This window comes from Pseudophryne corroboree, chromosome 11, assembly GCF_028390025.1.
Source record: "Pseudophryne corroboree isolate aPseCor3 chromosome 11, aPseCor3.hap2, whole genome shotgun sequence".
In the NCBI taxonomy this organism is placed as follows: domain Eukaryota; kingdom Metazoa; phylum Chordata; class Amphibia; order Anura; family Myobatrachidae; genus Pseudophryne; species Pseudophryne corroboree.
This window is the reverse complement of record NC_086454.1, coordinates 238,989,961-239,010,017: the sequence shown is the minus strand read 5'-3', so window position 1 is coordinate 239,010,017 and position 20,057 is coordinate 238,989,961. Positions and strand designations below refer to the sequence as shown.

The 20,057-nt window shown below is 46.5% G+C and overlaps 1 long non-coding RNA gene across 1 annotated transcript in view; it reads left to right on the top strand.

Moving 5' to 3' along the window:
- The window catches only part of LOC134969386 (uncharacterized), a 32,203-nt gene continuing 12,146 nt past the window's right edge, over positions 1–20,057 (top strand). Inside the window, exon 1 of the long non-coding RNA XR_010189468.1 lies at positions 1–77. This is a non-coding gene — a long non-coding RNA (uncharacterized LOC134969386). The remainder of the gene's footprint in view (positions 78–20,057) is intronic.

Below are 20,057 nucleotides of genomic sequence, written 5' to 3'. Positions count from 1 at the left end.
GAAGGAGGCACCCACTGTGCTTATAGGGATGCTGTGCTGCTACTGATACAGCAGTGTGTGATAGGAACACTGACTAGGTGATGATATAATACTTTCAGTACAACTGTGTGCTCTAAGGGCACTGTATTGCTGTGCAATGTCTATCATGAGTTACTGTATATAGATTTTTTTTACATTGTAATATACTAATTGAGATGTGTTGTACAGCTGTTCCCTGCATTACTGTACAGGCAGAGAGTGATGCAGTACTTGTTTCAATAAGTACTGACAATATAAGTTATGCAGTGAGGTGTAAGTATAATACACTGTGTGGTGTGTTTTATAGACTTTAAACTGAAACAAGCTGCCATATTGTTTAATAGCATTGACAGAATGCCAGAGCATCAGCGCAATATGCTTTCTCTGCTTACACTGTAATGTGCTGTTATACAGTATGGACACTTCCAAATACTGTTGTTACTGATCTGAGGTGACTGGGTTACATATGTAATTATACTATTTGCACACTCTGCTGCATGCAGCCTGGTTTTGTAGGATGCTCTAGTAAATCTTACTGTTGATAATGTGTGATCCTAAAGATTTTACTGTATTAAATTACCAGTGACACAATTTCTTTAATAGGAGTTGTATATTATGATAGAATGACCCTAGGTTTCTTAGATTAGCCATTTAAGGATGAATGCACATCCATGTTATACAGGTGCAGTGCATTTATTAGGTTGACAATTTCATGTCTTGTAATTGTGAAACATGCATTCATTACAGATGAATACCTCTTTCACATAGTACACCATAAACCCGGGGTTTTGTAACGGCAGGCATCTCGACCCGTGTCTTGGCTATATGTGAATAGACCCACCTGGATTGGGTAATCCAGGTCTGTGACCCTGCTTAGTACTAAGTTTTTTTTTTTTTTCTTTCTTGGAACGACCTTGGTCACCTGTAGTTTGAACAGAAGCACAGGGTAATACGTAGGGCAGTAGAGAGCCTGGTGGGGCCCAGGTACTTTTCAGGGGGCATGGCCTACTCACAGGAGGCATGGCCATGTACCCTTAGAAAAAAATACAGATTTTTTTTTATTTTACGCACTTCATTGGCTACACTGCAGCCCAGCACATAGCAGCGTGTGCTGGGCTGAGCTGCTGCTTCCAGGTAAGGGAGATGGCGGGACCTAGGACCCCACTGGGCCACTCCATCAGACCTGTGCCCAGGTAATTTGTACCCTCCCCCCCTCTCTCGGCACCACTGGTAATACGTAGGTTGGTGCAAACAATGCTAAGCAAACAGCACATTTGCCCTGTGGGCGCACCGACTGTATCCATCCATGATCACCCACCTATGTATATGCCGCCACCACCACCAGCTGCAGAGCTCCTGCTGTAATGTATAATATTAGCGGCACAGGAGTAACTGCAGAGACTCTTTCGACAAGGGGTGGGAGAGAGGGAATTCCCGGCCCTCATGGTGCCCATCATACGCTGCTGTCAGAGGTGGGTGTGGCTGCCTGTCTCTCCCCCTGACAGCCTGGTACAGTATGAGCTTTTTGTGCTGGGGCCTCCTCCTCTTCCTTTCATGTGCAGCATACATCATTATTACATGTGCTGCTGCTTCTCTCCTCCATATCGATGTAACTTATACCCCTTTCACATCGCACAAATAACCCGGTATCGACACGGCATATTGCCGTGTCGAAACGGGTCAGAGTGCAATGTGAAAGTACTTTTGGCGAATTAGCGGGTCGCCTGACCCGGTAATTCAACCCAGTTAAAAAGAAGGGTTATTACCGGGTTAAATACCGGGTCAGGTGCAGTGTGAATGGGAGCCGTTTCGATGCGACACGGCTCCCATTCACAGCATAGGGAGAGGCGGCGCAGGACATGAGCTTCTCTCCCAGCGCCGCCTCCACCCCCACCCCTGCTGCTGCTGCGCCCCCCGCTGCTATGGCAACCGACCCAGTATATTGCCGGGTCGGAAAGCCAGCAAAGAAGAGCAAATGCCGGATCCCACCCGGTAAGGACACGTTTCTCTTACCGGGTGGGATCCGGCATTTGCGATCTGAAAGCAGCATTATCCTTAAGTTGGCCATGCACCAGGAGGTGGCTGTTGTTGCTGGCTGTAATTATGTGCATAGATGTACTGATATAATGGGTCAGCCACATAAGGGCTGTATGTTCTGGTGTCTGTTTCTGGAGAAAAAAAAATAGACTGATCGCTTTTATAGTTTTATGTTTCTCCTGTTGTTTTATCTAGGAATTTTTCTGCAGCGGGGTACATTGGTTTCCACAGGGAAACAGGTGTAGAGATTGATCTTGATACAGGCACCAACAGGCTAAAGCTTTAGACCAGGTATGTCCAAACTGCTGCCCTCCAGCTGCTGAGAAACTACACATCCCAGCATGCCCAGACACAGCTTTAGCATACTCTGACAGCAAAACTGTGTCAGGGCATGCTGGGATATGTAGTTTCACAACAGCTGGAGGGCCGCAGTTTGGACATGTCTGCTTTAGACTGTCCCAGGATGCATTGGGGCCTCCTCTATAACCCCACCACCAGGCACTGTGAGCTCAGTTTTCGAGTTGGTGCCTGTAGCAGCAGGTCACTTAACAGGGGGGCTGCACTGGGCAGCCCTGAAAAAGCTTTTATTAGAATTCTTTAAGGGCTGCAGCACTTACATGTCAGGGTGACATTCTGTGCTGCGGCTCCATCACCTCCCCAGCGGCATTGCATACTCCCGCTGGTTCTGTTCCCAGGTACTTGCGGCGGGTACGTTCCGGCATTGGGCTCAAGGTCTTAGCGCTCTCTTGGTTTGCGTGGCTGCTACAGAAGGGAGGAGGCAAGAGGGTCCCCCAGGTGGGACCTGCCATTAAATCGCGTTCCGATCGCAGTCTAGGGAGACGGACTGCGACGCTGGCGTGGACACAGTAACCAAACAGGGACCCCACTATATCCACCAGGGCATAGGAGTACAGGTCGGATATACTAATATCGACTTTAATAAGACTCCATAGTACCATGTGGTGAAGTCCAGCATTGGGGAGCCGGCGCTTGACCTGTAGCCCGGGTTTTCCTGCCTGACTCGGAAACCAGAGCGAGGCAAAACGTCATCATCCCGCTGTTGTATTCTCGCAGGGTTTGGAGTCCATATAAGGAGCTGCGCGTCGCCGCCATTTTCACTCTGGAATTGGTGAGTGTAGAGAGAGGACATGTCTCCATCCTAAGTGTCCTGTATCAGTTCAGTGGTAGTGTCTTGTGCTGCATCAGTCCAGTCACAGTGGTTGTATCGTCTGCTGCCATATGTCCAGTGCTGCTGTATAAGTCCAGTCCAGTGGTGCTGTGTTGTGTTGCATCAGTCTAGTGGTGGTGTCTTGTGCTGCATCAGTCCAGTCACAGTCGTGGTGTCCTCTGTTGCCATATGTCCAGTGCTGCTGTATAAGTCCAATCCATTGCAGTGGTGCTGTGTTATTCTGCATCAGTCCAGTGGCGGTGTCCCTGTGCTGCTGTATATGTCCAGTGATACTGCCATATATGTCCAAAGGTACAAGCCTATAAGTCCAATGATCCTGCCGTATAATTCCAGTGGTACTGGCGTATAAATCCAGTCCAGTGATACTGCCATATACAGTATGTCCAGCGGTACTGCCGTATATGTCCAATGATCCTGCCGTATAATTCCAGTGGTACTGGCGTATAAATCCAATCCAGTGATACTGCCGTATATGTCCAGTGATCCTGCCCTATAATTCCAGTGGTACTGGCGTATAAATCCAGTCCAGTGATACTGTTGTATAAGTCCAGTGGTACTGCCGCATAAGTCCATTGGTACTGCTGTATATGTCCAGTGGTACTGCCATACAATTCCAGTGGCACTTGCGTATAATTCCAGTGGTACTGGCGTATAAGTCCTGTCCAGTGGTGCTGCCATATAAGTTTAGTGGTGCTGTCCTGCGCTGTATATTATTTACTCCAAATAAAGGGGTAATTAATATTTAATCCAAATTATTATTGCCCTGTGTGGTGTAGAGGTACACTCTTCTGTACTGCATATTGTTATATAACTCCAGAAAAATAATGGTGAACAAAAATTTGAAGGATAAAATAGGGAAAGCTCAAGAACCACTTCCTCCTCCTAGTACTGAAGCTGCTGCCAGTAGTCATGATATAGACCAGAGGTTCTCAAACTCGGTCCTCGGGGGCCCACACAGTGCATGTTTTGCAGGTCTCCTCACAGAATCACAAGTGAAATAATTAGCTCCACCTGTGGACCTTTTAAAATGTGTCAGTGAGTAATTAATACACCTGTGCACCTGCTGGGTTACCTGCAAAACATGCACTGTGTGGGGTCCTGAGGACCGAGTTTGAGGACCTCTGATATAGACGATGAAATACCATCAACGTCATCTGCCAAGGCCGATGCCCTATGTGATAGTAGAGGGCATATAAAATCCAAAAAGCCAAAGTTCAGTAAAAAGAGCCAAAAAAATAAATTTAAATGGTCTGAGGAGAAACGTAAACTTGCCAATATTCAATTTACGACAGGGAGTGGCAAGGAATGGCTAATGCCCTGGCCTATGTTCATGACAGGTGGTTCAGCTTCACATGACGATGGAAACCCTCATCCTTCCACTAGAAAAATTATAAGAGTTAAGCTGGAAAAAGCACAGCAAAGAACTGTGCATTCTAAGATGGTATCACAAATCCCCAAGGAGAGTCCAATTGTGTCGGCGGTTGCGATGCCTGACCTTCCCAATACTGGACGGGAATAGGTAGCTCCTTCCACCATTTGTACTCCCTCCGCAAGTGCTGGAAGGAGTACCCACAGTCCAGTTTCTGATATTCAAATTGAAGATGTCACTGTTGAAGTACACCAGGATGAGGATATGGGTGTTGCTGGCATTGAGGAGGAAAATGACATGGAGGATTCTGATGGTGAGGTGGTTTGTTTAAGTCAGGCACCCAGGGAGACACCTGTTGTCCATGGGATGAATAAGGCCATTGACATGCCTGGTCAAAATAAAAATAAAAATCACCTCTTCGGTGTGGAATTATTTTAACAGAAATGCGGACAACAGGTGTCAAGCCGTGTGTTGCCTTTGTCAAGCTGTAATAAGTAGGGGTAAGGACGTTAACCACCTAGGAACATCCTGCCTTATACGTCACCTGGAGCGCTTTCATCAGAAGTCATTGACAAGTTCAAAAACTTTGGGTGACAGCGGAAGCAGTCCACTGACAACTAAATCCCTTCTTCCTCTTGTACCCAAGCTCCTGCAAACCACACCACCAACTCCCTCAATGTCAATTTCTCCTGAGACAGGAACGCCAATAGTCCTGCAGGCCATGTCACTGGCAAGTCTGACGAGTCCTCTCCTAACTGAGATTCCTCTGATGGATCCTTGAGTGGAATGCCTACTACTGCTGCTGTTGCTGCTTGGGCTGCCGTTGTTGCTGCTGGTAGTCAATCGTCATCCCAGAGGGGAAGTCAGAAGACCACTTGTACTACTTCAACTAAGCAATTGACTGTCAACAACCCTTTGTGAGGAAGATGAAATATGACAGCAGTCATCCTTTTGCAAAGCGGATAACTGAGGCCTTGACAGCTATGTTGGTGTTAGACGTGCATCCGGTATCTGCCATATCTGCCAGTTCATTGGGACTTAGATAATTGTTTTATGTAGTGTGTCCCCAGTACCAAATCTCATCTAGGTTACCCTTCACTAGGCAGGCGATACCGAGAATGTACAGAGATGTCAGAAAAAGTGTCCTCAGTGTCCTAAAATATGCAGTTGTACCCACTGTCCACTTAACCACGGACATGTGGACAAGTTGAACAGGGCCGACTAAGGACTATATGACTGTGACAGCCCACTGAGTAGATGTATTACCTCCCACAGCAACAACAGCAGTGGCACCAGTAGCAGCATCTCGCAAATGCCAACTCGTTCCTAGGCAGGATATGCTATGTATCACTGCTTTCTGTAAGAGGCAAACCACTGACAACCTCTTACGGAAACTGGGGGACATCATTGCACAATGGCTTACCCCACTTAGACTCTCCTGGGGATTTGTGATATCTGACAACACCATCAATATTGTGCGTGCATTACATCTGGGCAAATTCCAGCATGTCCCATGTTTTGCACATACAACTAATTTGGTGGTATAGAATTTTTTGAAAAATAACAGGGAGATGCTGTCGGTGCCCGAAAAATTGTGGGCCACTTTCGGCATTCAGCCACCGCGTGCCGAAGATTGGAGCACCATCAAACACTCCTGAACCTTCCCTGCCATCACCTGAAGCAAGAGGTGGTACTAAGGTGGAATTCAACACTATATGCTTCAGAGGATAGAGGAGCAGCAAAAGGCCATTCAAGCCTATACATCCACTTACGATATAGACAAAGGAGATGGAATGCACCTGACTCAAGTGCAATGGAGAATGATTTCCATCTTGTGCAAGCAGAGCCGGCCCTAACCAATATGATGCCCTAGGCAAGATTTTGGCTGGTGCCCCCTAGCACCACCACTGGTTCCGCCTCTGACCTTGTACCTCTTTCCCAGCAACATCACCCCTCACCCATAGCAGTCCTTATTTTGGGGATTGTACCCCCTATATTTTAAATAGGAACAGTTCGCACATTTGGCGCACAGCCCAAAAACAGGTGTGTTTTTGCTGGCAAGGGCACACAATAGTAACCCCAATTCCAATTACGCCACACAGTACTGTAACTTTATTCACATTTGATCATGCAATAGTGTCCATAATTCATATTACATCCCACAGTAGTATCACTTTACCTTATAAACGTTACTCCTCACAGTAGAGCCCCTTATTCACATTATATCACACTGAAATGCTCCTTATTCACATTACACCACACCCTATTGCTCTTTATTCACATTAGATGACACAATAGTGCCCTTTCTATATGCAACGCCACATAGTAGAGCACCTTATACACATAATGCCACACATTAGTAATGCATTTATACACATAATTCCACACAGTAATGCCCCTTACACATATGAGACACATTATTTATGTCCTTATAAACATAATGCGCCTTACACATTATGGCAACCTTTATTAATGCCCTTTTACACATAATGTCCCTTACACATATGACGCACATTATTAATGCCCTTATACACATAATGACATGCATAGTGCCCCTACACATTTGCTGCACATTATTAGTGCCCCTATACACATAATGACACACATACAGTAGTACCCTGTTACACACATATGCTGCACATTATTATTGCCCTTATACACATAATTACACACAGTGCCCCTTACACATATGTTGCACATTATTAATGCATTTTTACATGACACACATAATGCTCCTTACACATATTCCGAACAATACTGCACAACCAACCCACTCACATGCACACAGCACTCACACTGCCACTAACACTGTGACCTCTGCCTCTGCTTGGATACAGATGTGACCTCATAAATCTTGCCTCAATGCTTACGTCAGGCACCTTTATGAAAATGCATCTTATTTGCATTGGTATGTGGCTAGGATGCACAAGCAGCTTTTGCTGATTAAAATGATATGCAGCATGTCTATATACTGTGTGAGACTGTGGCTGTATCTGCATATGAAATGATACACACAGAATATAGGCATGCCGCATATCATTTTAATCAGCAGAAGCTGCTGATGCCCCTAGGCATATCAAGTGCCCTAGGCAATTGCCTAGTTTGCCTATGCCTATGGCCGGCTCTGTGTGCAAGGTTCTCCAACACTTTGAACTTGCCACATGTGAAGTCAGTTCAGACACTGCCAGTTTAAGTCAGGTCATTCCCCTCATCAGGCTTTTGCAGAAGCAGCTGGAGAAATTGAAGGAGGAGCTAAGACAGAGTGATTCCGCAAAGTATGTGGGACTTGTGGATGGAGCCCTTCATTCGCTTTGCCAGGATTCAAGGGTGGTCAATCTGTTGAAATCAGAGCACTACATTTTAGCCACCATGCTCGATCCTAAGTATAAAGCCTACGTTGTACCTCTCTTTCCAGCAGACACAAGTCTGCAGAAGTGCAAAGACCTGCGGGTGAGAAAATTGTTAACTCAAGCGGAACGTGACCAGTCAACAGCTCCTCCTTCACTTTCTCCTGCAAATGGGGCTGCGAGGAAAAGGATAAGATTTCATAGCCCACCCGCTGGCGGTGATGCAGGGCAGTCAGGAGCGAGTGCTGACATCTGGTCCGGACTGAAGGACCTGCCAATGATTACTGACATGTCGTCTACTGTCACTGCATATGATTCTGTCACCATTGAAAGAATGGTGGAGGATTATATGAGTGACATCATCCAAGTAGGCATGTCAGACAGTCCGTACGTATACTGGCAGGAAAAAGAGGCAATTTGGATACCCTTGCACAAACTGGCTTTATTTTACCTAAATTGCCCCCCCCCCCCCCTCCAGTGTGTACTCCGAAAGAGTGTTTAGTGCAGTCGGTAACCTTGTCAGCGATCGGCATAGGAGGTTACTTCCAGAAAATGTGGAGAAGATGATGTTCATCAAAATGAATTATAAATTCCTCCGGGAAGACCTTTACCAGCAATTGCCTCCAGAAAGTACACAGGTACCTGTGATGGTGGATTCCAGTGGGGACGAATTAATACTCTGTGAGGAGTAAGATGTACACACTGAAAGGGGTGATGAATCGTAGGATGAGGATGAGATCGACATCTTGCCTCTGCAGTGCCAGTTTGTGCAAGGAGAGATTGATTGCTTCTTTTTTTGGGGGGGGCCCAAACAAACCAGTCATTTCAGCCACCGTCATTTGGCAGACCCTGTCGCTGAAATTATTGGTTTGTTAAAGTGTGCATGGCCTGTTTATACATCATGTGCTGTTTGGAGACTAGTTTTTTTTAAAGTGCCATCCTGTCTGACACTGCCATACAACTCCAGGGGTACTGCTGTATTCAATAAGTTCAGGGGTACTGCCGTATAAGTCCAGTTCAGTGGTGTTGTCTTGTGCTGCATAAGTCCAGTGGTGGTGTCTTGTGCTGCCATAAGTCCAGTGGTGGTGTCCTGTGCTGTATATTATTTATGCCAAATAAAAGGCTTATATACATTACTTATATTATTATACAAATAATTTTTACAGGCTTTGCCCTGTGTGGTGTAGTGGTATGCTTGCCTGTGCTGCATATTATTATAATAGCTCCAAATAAAAGGGTTATTATTATCCAAATTAATTTTACAGGCGTTGCTGTGTGTGTGTGTGTGTGTGTGTGTGTGTGTGTGTGTGTGTGTGTGTGTTTGTGTGTGTGTGTGTGTGTATGTGTGGTTTAGGGGTATGCTCTCCTGTGCCACCAGTATTGTGCATGTATTACATCTGGGCAAATTCCAGCATGTCCCATGTTGTTTGTGCTGCACACTTGTGTCGCTTAGCTTAGTTGTACAGTTACCTCATTGCACCTCTTTTTCTTCTTTGCATGATGTGCTATTTGGGGCCTAGTTTTTTTAAGTGCCATCCTGTCTGCAACTGCAGTGCCACTCCTAGATGGGCAAGGTGTTTGTGCTGCACACTTGTGTCGCTTAGCTTAGTCATACAGCTACCTCGGTGCAACTTTTAGGCCTAAAAACAATATTGTGAGGTGTGAGGTGTTCAGCATAGATTGGAAATGTTATTGAGGTTAATAATACCGTAGGATCAAAATTACCCTCAAATTCTGTGATTTTAGCAGTTTATGTTTTTTTGTCAAAAATGATCCAGATCCAAAACCAAAACTCGAAAGGTGGTTTTGGAAAAACCAAACCAGATCCAAAACACAAGGATGGAACCAAAACCAAAACACAAAACACGAAAAGTGCTCTCCGCACATCTCTAATATATATAATATACATAAACTATTCCAGTGCAGTTTTATTTTATTACTGAAATAATTATTTGAATTGTCACTGTGACTGTGTTTGCCTGTATCTGCTGTGTGAATTTCACTTTCAGTGTATCCTAGCTATATCTATCACTGTATTATGTACCCTAAGGGACTGGATGCGTCAGGGTCCATATATAGTGCTTCACATTATTTACCAATTAAAGTGTACTCTACTGTGTACTCAGCCAACTAATACTGGATTTATTCGCTGGTGTTGTGTACTGGGCACTCAGTCGCATAATACCAGATTTATTCACTGGCGTTGTGTACTGTGTCCATAGTCACATACTAGGGGATTTATTCGCAGGTATTGTACTCTGTCTGTCTGTATCGTATTAATACGCTCTGCTGTTGCCTTCACTAATAATGTCTAACACAAAGGGTGGGAAATCCGAGGACACTCCTTCATCCTGCAGCGCATGTGCCAAGGATTTTCCTGAGGGGGAAGTTTTGTATGATGGTCTGTGTACTATGTGCCATACATCTTAGAGATGAGCGCCTGAAATTTTTCGGGTTTTGTGTTTTGGTTTTGGGTTCGGTTCCGCGGCCGTGTTTTGGGTTCGAACGCGTTTTGGCAAAACCTCACCGAATTTTTTTTGTCGGATTCGGGTGTGTTTTGGATTCGGGTGTTTTTTTCAAAAAACACTAAAAAACAGCTTAAATCATAGAATTTGGGGGTCATTTTGATCCCAAAGTATTATTAACCTCAAAAACCATAATTTACACTCATTTTCAGTCTATTCTGAATACCTCACACCTCACAATATTATTTTTAGTCCTAAAATTTGCACCGAGGTCGCTGTGTGAGTAAGATAAGCGACCCTAGTGGCCGACACAAACACCGGGCCCATCTAGGAGTGGCACTGCAGTGTCACGCAGGATGTCCCTTCCAAAAAACCCTCCCCAAACAGCACATGACGCAAAGAAAAAAAGAGGCGCAATGAGGTAGCTGTGTGAGTAAGATTAGCGACCCTAGTGGCCGACACAAACACCGGGCCCATCTAGGAGTGGCACTGCAGTGTCACGCAGGATGTCCCTTCCAAAAAACCCTCCCCAAACAGCACATGACGCAAAGAAAAAAAGAGGCGCAATGAGGTAGCTGACTGTGTGAGTAAGATTAGCGACCCTAGTGGCCGACACAAACACCGGGCCCATCTAGGAGTGGCACTGCAGTGTCACGCAGGATGTCCCTTCCAAAAAACCCTCCCCAATCAGCACATGATGCAAAGAAAAAGAAAAGAAAAAAGAGGTGCAAGATGGAATTGTCCTTGGGCCCTCCCACCCACCCTTATGTTGTATAAACAAAACAGGACATGCACACTTTAACCAACCCATCATTTCAGTGACAGGGTCTGCCACACGACTGTGACTGATATGACGGGTTGGTTTGGACCCCCCCCAAAAAAGAAGCAATTAATCTCTCCTTGCACAAACTGGCTCTACAGAGGCAAGATGTCCACCTCATCTTCACCCTCCGATATATCACCGTGTACATCCCCCTCCTCACAGATTATCAATTCGTCCCCACTGGAATCCACCATCTCAGCTCCCTGTGTACTTTGTGGAGGCAATTGCTGCTGGTCAATGTCTCCGCGGAGGAATTGATTATAATTCATTTTAATGAACATCATCTTCTCCACATTTTCTGGATGTAACCTCGTACGCCGATTGCTGACAAGGTGAGCGGCGGCACTAAACACTCTTTCGGAGTACACACTTGTGGGAGGGCAACTTAGGTAGAATAAAGCCAGTTTGTGCAAGGGCCTCCAAATTGCCTCTTTTTCCTGCCAGTATAAGTACGGACTGTGTGACGTGCCTACTTGGATGCGGTCACTCATATAATCCTCCACCATTCTATCAATGTTGAGAGAATCATATGCAGTGACAGTAGACGACATGTCCGTAATCGTTGTCAGGTCCTTCAGTCCGGACCAGATGTCAGCATCAGCAGTCGCTCCAGACTGCCCTGCATCACCGCCAGCGGGTGGGCTCGGAATTCTGAGCCTTTTCCTCGCACCCCCAGTTGCGGGAGAATGTGAAGGAGGAGATGTTGACAGGTCGCGTTCCGCTTGACTTGACAATTTTGTCACCAGCAGGTCTTTCAACCCCAGCAGACCTGTGTCTGCCGGAAAGAGAGATCCAAGGTAGGCTTTAAATCTAGGATCGAGCACGGTGGCCAAAATGTAGTGCTCTGATTTCAACAGATTGACCACCCGTGAATCCTTGTTAAGCGAATTAAGGGCTGCATCCACAAGTCCCACATGCCTAGCGGAATCGCTCCCTTTTAGCTCCTTCTTCAATGCCTCCAGCTTCTTCTGCAAAAGCCTGATGAGGGGAATGACCTGACTCAGGCTGGCAGTGTCTGAACTGACTTCACGTGTGGCAAGTTCAAAGGGCATCAGAACCTTGCACAACGTTGAAATCATTCTCCACTGCACTTGAGACAGGTGCATTCCACCTCCTATATCGTGCTCAATTGTATAGGCTTGAATGGCCTTTTGCTGCTCCTCCAACCTCTGAAGCATATAGAGGGTTGAATTCCACCTCGTTACCACTTCTTGCTTCAGATGATGGCAGGGCAGGTTCAGTAGTTTTTGGTGGTGCTCCAGTCTTCTGTACGTGGTGCCTGTACGCCGAAAGTGTCCCGCAATTTTTCTGGCCACCGACAGCATCTCTTGCACGCCCCTGTCGTTTTTTAAAAAATTCTGCACCACCAAATTCAAGGTATGTGCAAAACATGGGACGTGCTGGAATTTGCCCATATTTAATGCACACACAATATTGCTGGCGTTGTCCGATGCCACAAATCCACAGGAGAGTCCAATTGGGGTAAGCCATTCCGCGATGATCTTCCTCAGTTGCCGTAAGAGGTTTTCAGCTGTGTGCGTATTCTGGAAAGCGGTGATACAAAGCGTAGCCTGCCTAGGAAAGAGTTGGCGTTTGCGAGATGCTGCTACTGGTGCCGCCGCTGCTGTTCTTGCGGCGGGAGTCCATACATCTACCCAGTGGGCTGTCACAGTCATATAGTCCTGACCCTGCCCTGCTCCACTTGTCCACATGTCCGTGGTTAAGTGGACATTGGGTACAACTGCATTTTTTAGGACACTGGTGAGTCTTTTTCTGACGTCCGTGTACATTCTCGGTATCGCCTGCCTAGAGAAGTGGAACCTAGATGGTAATTGGTAACGGGGGCACACTGCCTCAATAAATTGTCTAGTTCCCTGTGAACTAACGGCGGATACCGGACGCACGTCTAACACCAACATAGTTGTCAAGGACTCAGTTATCCGCTTTGCAGTAGGATGACTGCTGTGATATTTCATCTTCCTCGCAAAGGACTGTTGAACAGTCAATTGCTTACTGGAAGTAGTACAAGTGGGCTTACGACTTCCCCTCTGGGATGACCATCGACTCCCAGCGGCAACAACAGCAGCGCCAGCAGCAGTAGGCGTTACACGCAAGGATGCATCGGAGGAATCCCAGGCAGGAGAGGACTCGTCAGAATTGCCAGTGACATGGCCTGCAGGACTATTGGCATTCCTGGGGAAGGAGGAAATTGACACTGAGGGAGTTGGTGGGGTGGTTTGCGTGAGCTTGGTTACAAGAGGAAGGGATTTACTGGTCAGTGGACTGCTTCCGCTGTCACCCAAAGTTTTTGAACTTGTCACTGACTTATTATGAATGCGCTGCAGGTGACGTATAAGGGAGGATGTTCCGAGGTGGTTAACGTCCTTACCCCTACTTATTACAGCTTGACAAAGGGAACACACGGCTTGACACCTGTTGTCCGCATTTCTGGTGAAATACCTCCACACCGAAGAGCTGATTTTTTTGGTATTTTCACCTGGCATGTCAACGGCCATATTCCTCCCACGGACAACAGGTGTCTCCCCGGGTGCCTGACTTAAACAAACCACCTCACCATCAGAATCCTCCTGGTCAATTTCCTCCCCAGCGCCAGCAACACCCATATCCTCCTCATCCTGGTGTACTTCAACACTGACATCTTCAATCTGACTATCAGGAACTGGACTGCGGGTGCTCCTTCCAGCACTTGCAGGGGGCGTGCAAATGGTGGAAGGCGCATGCTCTTCACGTCCAGTGTTGGGAAGGTCAGGCATCGCAACCGACACAATTGGACTCTCCTTGTGGATTTGGGATTTCGAAGAATGCACAGTTCTTTGCTGTGCTGCTTTTGCCAGCTTGAGTCTTTTCATTTTTCTAGCGAGGGGCTGAGTGCTTCCATCCTCATGTGAAGCTGAACCACTAGCCATGAACATAGGCCAGGGCCTCAGCCGTTCCTTGCCACTCCGTGTGGTAAATGGCATATTGGCAAGTTTACGCTTCTCCTCCGACAATTTTATTTTAGGTTTTGGAGTCCTTTTTTTACTGATATTTGGTGTTTTGGATTTGACATGCTCTGTACTATGACATTGGGCATCGGCCTTGGCAGACGACGTTGCTGGCATTTCATCGTCTCGGCCATGACTAGTGGCAGCAGCTTCAGCACGAGGTGGAAGTGGATCTTGATCTTTCCCTAATTTTGGAACCTCAACATTTTTGTTCTCCATATTTTAATAGGCACAACTAAAAGGCACCTCAGGTAAACAATGGAGATGGATGGATTGGATACTAGTATACAATTATGGACGGGCTGCCGAGTGCCGACACAGAGGTAGCCACAGCCATGAACTACCGCACTGTATTGTGTCTGCTGCTAATATATAGACTGGTTGATAAAGAGATAGTATACTCGTAACTAGTATGTATGTATAAAGAAAGAAAAAAAAACCACGGTTAGGTGGTATATACAATTATGGACGGGCTGCCGAGTGCCGACACAGAGGTAGCCACAGCCGTGAACTACCGCACTGTACTGTGTCTGCTGCTAATATATAGACTGGTTGATAAAGAGATAGTATACTCGTAACTAGTATGTATGTATAAAGAAAGAAAAAAAAAACACGGTTAGGTGGTATATACAATTATGGACGGGCTGCCGAGTGCCGACACAGAGGTAGCCACAGCCGTGAACTACCGCACTGTACTGTGTCTGCTGCTAATATAGACTGGTTGATAAAGAGATAGTATACTACTAATATTATATATACTGGTGGTCAGGTCACTGGTCACTAGTCACACTGGCAGTGGCACTCCTGCAGCAAAAGTGTGCACTGTTTAATTTTAATATAATATTATGTACTCCTGGCTCCTGCTATAACCTATAACTGGCACTGCAGTAGTGCTCCCCAGTCTCCCCCACAATTATAAGCTGTGTGAGCTGAGCAGTCAGACAGATATATAATATATATAGATGATGCAGCACACTGGCCTGAGCCTGAGCAGTGCACACAGATATGGTATGTGACTGACTGAGTCACTGTGTGTATCGCTTTTTTCAGGCAGAGAACGGATATATTAAATAAACTGCACTGTGTGTCTGGTGGTCACTCACTATATAATATATTATGTACTCCTGGCTCCTGCTATAACCTATAACTGGCACTGCAGTAGTGCTCCCCAGTCTCCCCCACAATTATAAGCTGTGTGAGCTGAGCAGTCAGACAGATATATATAATATTATATATAGATAATAGATGATGCAGCACACTGGCCTGAGCCTGAGCAGTGCACACAGATATGGTATGTGACTGAGTCACTGTGTGCTGTGTATCGCTTTTTTCAGGCAGAGAACGGATTATAAATAAAACTGGTGGTCACTGGTCACTATCAGCAAAACTCTGCACTGTACTGAGTACTCCTAATGCTCCCCAAAATTAGTAAATCAAGTGTCTAAACGGAGAGGACGCCAGCCACGTCCTCTCCCTATCAATCTCAATGCACGTGTGAAAATGGCGGCGACGCGCGGCTCCTTATATAGAATCCGAGTCTCGCGATAGAATCCGAGCCTCGCGAGAATCCGACAGCGTCATGATGACGTTCGGGCGCGCTCGGGTTAACCGAGCAAGGCGGGAAGATCCGAGTCGCTCGGACCCGTGAAAAAAAACATGAAGTTCTGGCGGGTTCGGATTCAGAGAAACCGAACCCGCTCATCTCTAATACATCTCCCAGTCATTCCGCGGCTACTGTAACCAATCAGGAGCCATTGTGTGTGGCAGTCTCAACTATGCTCAATATGCTTGTGACACGCCTTATGCCCCCTATGGGACCTTCTGTGCAATTACAGCCACATATTGTCCCCATGGTAAATCTGGGCGGATAATTTGTCTACCCAGTTGCAGCAATTGAGTCAATCCTGTTAGATATAAAACTGCCCCAAGTCACTCTCACGCCATGGGGCCATCCAAGTGGGCTTCTTCCTCCTCACAATCCACTAATCTCTCAGAAGATTCCTCTGATGAGGATGGGGAGTATACTGCCCCGTCAGACACTGACACAGCTGCTTCTGATGAGGAATCTACTACAGGTTGAGTATCCCTTATAAAAAATTCAAAATCACACATTTTTGGTTCCCCTACTGAGATAATGACACATATATGTGTATATATATATATATATATATATATATATATATAATATAGCTATATATGCACATAATATATAATATATATGTCATCTCAATAGGGGGCCCAAAAATGTGGGATTTTGAATTTTGGATAAGGGATACTCAACCTGTACTCAGGTTAATGTCCCTGGTTGCTATTAAGCAGATCCCACAAATCACTGATGATGATGAGGATTCCACTACGGTGTCTAAGAAACCTTATAAGTTTAAACATCAGAGGGTAACTAAAACGTTATTACCACATTCTGTCCATCTAGTGGACATACGACAAGAACCCTGGTCTTCTCCAGGAAAGAAATTCTCCCTGTCTAAAAGGATGGTAGATCGCTATCCTCTACCTACAGAGTTGTGTAACAAGTAGGAAAATTCACCACTGGTGGATTCCCATGTCACCTGTCTAGTGGTGTCGTCTACTCTGCCTATCACCACTGTTATCTCACTGAAGGAACCGACAGATAAGTGTGTGGAGGGATGCCTGAAGTCTATTTACTCCCTTACAGGTGCTGTACATAGGCCCACTATAGTGGCCTCTTGTGCTGCAAATGGAATTGAAGCATGGGTTCAGGCATTAGAGGATGAGCTGCCTCAGGATACATCTGACCTTCCAGACAGTACCTGTCTCACATTACCACCGCCACCTATTACATTCAGGAGGCGTCCTCTGAGGCAGATGTGTTGGCAGCCAAGGCATCGACCATATACATCCTGGCTCACCATATTCTGTGGTTGAGGTAATGGAAGGTGGACCTGGACTCCAAAAAGTCCTTGAAGGTACTGCCTTTCAAAAGAGACATCCTGTTTGGGGAAGACCTCACTAAAATTGTGGCTGACTTGGCAGCTACTAAGACTGCCTTTCTGCCTAACACAACTCCTTCTGCACAGAAGGCAAAGGGTACCACTTTTTGCTCCTTTCGACCTCAAGAGAAAGCAAAAGGTCAGGCATACCTGAGACATTCTCGTGCTTCCAAAACCACAAAGCCCAAGGCTAAACAGTACTGGGCAGTCCATCAGCCTGCTTCTAAACACAATAAACCTGCTGCATGATCGGACAGGCCTCCCCTTGGGGGATCCCAGGGTGGGAGGCCGACTTCTGCGATTCACCCAAGTCTGGTTAAAGACCACTTCAGACGCATGGGTGTGAGAAGTTGTCTCTCACGGTTACGCAGTCTCTTTCAAGAGGCACTCCCCTCGCCAGTTCTGCACAACAGTTATCCCTTTGGATCCGCTAAAGGCACAAGCTCCACAAATGGTTGTGAGTTCCCTCCTAGATACAGGAGTGGTGGTGCCATTACCTCTATCCCAGAGGGGCAGAGGATACTACTCGACCTTGTTTCCAGTACCGAAACCCAACGGGTCTTTCCGGCCTATACTCAACCTCAAATCACTAAACAAGTTTGTGAGAGTATCCAAGTTCCGTATGGAAACTTTGTGCTCAATTGTACTGGCCATGGAACCCGGAGATTATATGGTATCCCTGGATATGCAAGATACTTACCTGCATATACCTATTGCCATATTGCATCAGCAGTATCTGCGGTTTGCTATTGGCAACCTTCACTATCAGTTCCAGGCTCTGCTGTTTGGACAGGCCACTGCCCCTTGGATCTTCACCAAGGATATGGCCGTGATGACGGCTCATCTTCGTTGCCCGGGAGTAAGGATCCTGCCTTATCTGGATGATTTGCTGATCCTGGCAAACTCCCACAATGTCCTCCTCAGTCATCTGCAACTGATGGTTAACTGCCTACAAGCCCACGGATGGCTCATCAACTGTAAGAAGTCCTTGCTGGTCCCTGCTCAGAGCATGGTGCTCCTGGGAGCACTGCTGGACACACACAGTCAACGGCTGTTTCTGTCTCCAGAGAAGGTCCTGATGCTTCAGGACAAGATAAGATACTTCCTCTCTCACCCAAGAGTGTCGAAACACTCGGCGATGCAAGTACTAGGCCTGATGGTGTCGACTTTTGACATAGTAGTGTTAGGAATTGAGTACCTGCAACTCAGGGGAGTATGCGACCACTGGGAAGTTCCAGTACTCACTGGTAAAGCTGCAGCTAGGTTTGAGGTTGGCAGCAACTCATGCTCTACCCCTGACTCCGTTACCCTTCTTAGTGGACGGATGGTGCCTGCGGTGCTAAAGTTTTTGTGCCCACGGCAGCTGCGTTTGAGTGGGTGAATTAGGTCTGCCCAAACTCCGATGCCCCCCGGTCTTAGTAAGTGACAAGGCACAACCCGCGACTGCGAGTGAGTAAGTGGAAACCTAACTAACCTTGCAACACCAATGCACGAGTGATAATGAGACCAACAATGGTTTTAGATGTTATAAACAAATAAACAGTGAGAGCAACAATGTTCAGGGATGTTAAAGATAAAAATATAAACAAAGAACTGTTAGCTTGGATACTCCACAAAAACCTGAACACCAGCTGGCAAGATCTGGTCAAGAATCGATCAGGCAAAGTCTCCAGGTCACAGCAAAACACAGGCAGGATTTCCAACGAGCTGACAGGGACCAGGAACAGGTTTGCAGGAAGCTAACCAGGAACATACAGGTACAAAACCCTACTTCTATCACCAGCCTTGGATGCAGGGCCAGCTGTGTAATAAAGGAAGCACGCCCTAATCAGGATAGCTGGAAGCCAGGCACAAGGTAATGGCCTAATTACTGGCAGGTGAGACTGAACACATAGGAAACAGGCTGCAATTACACAGACTCACCACAGGCGGCCAACAACAGTACTCTAAACAAGTACATGAGAAATCCTGGCATGCAAACAGAAATATAACTTAAAATACATGAGCAAAATGCAAACAGGAATGAGCCACTGCCATGGCTCATAACAGGTGGAGTAAGCTCAATTTCATTCCCACCCTCTTCAGAGGTTAATCCTTTCCAAGTGGGATGGCCTACATTATCGGATCAGGTCTCACATGATCTCCTTGACTCCGGAGGTTCGTCTATCGCTGACCTGGTGGCTACACGACCAGCAGTTAAGCAGGGGCCATCCCTTTTGGATCCACAACTGGTCCACCTGACTACGGATGCCAGTCTGAGGGGCTGGGGCGCGATGTTGGAGCAACACTCTGGTCAGTGGACCATGGAGGATTCACTCCTCCCGATAAACATTCTGGAATTGCGGGCAGTGTTCAATGCTTTGTCTCTTGCCCTGCCTCTGTTAAAGAACAGGCCTGTTCAAGTACGATCAGACAACGCCACCACAGTGGCATACATAAACCATCAAGGAGGCACTCAAAGCCACATGGCAATGATAGAAGTTCAAGAATCCTTCCTGCCAGCAATATCATCAGTGTTCATTCTGGGAGTCCTCAACTAGTAAGCGGATTTCCTCAGATGTCAGGACGTGCCTGCCGGAGAGTGAAGTCTTCATCAGGAAGTCTTTCAACTCCTAGTGGACAAATGGGGCCTACCAGATGTAGACCTGATGGCGTCTCGACACAATCACAAAGTTCTGGTCTTCGGATCAAGAACCAATAATCCTCAAGCAGTGTTCATGGATGCACTAGCAATTCCATGGAACTTTTGGCTGCCCTACGTAATCCCTCCAGTGTCATTCCTGCCCAGGGTACTATGGAAGTTCAAACAAGAAGGAGGAATACTACTTCTAGTCA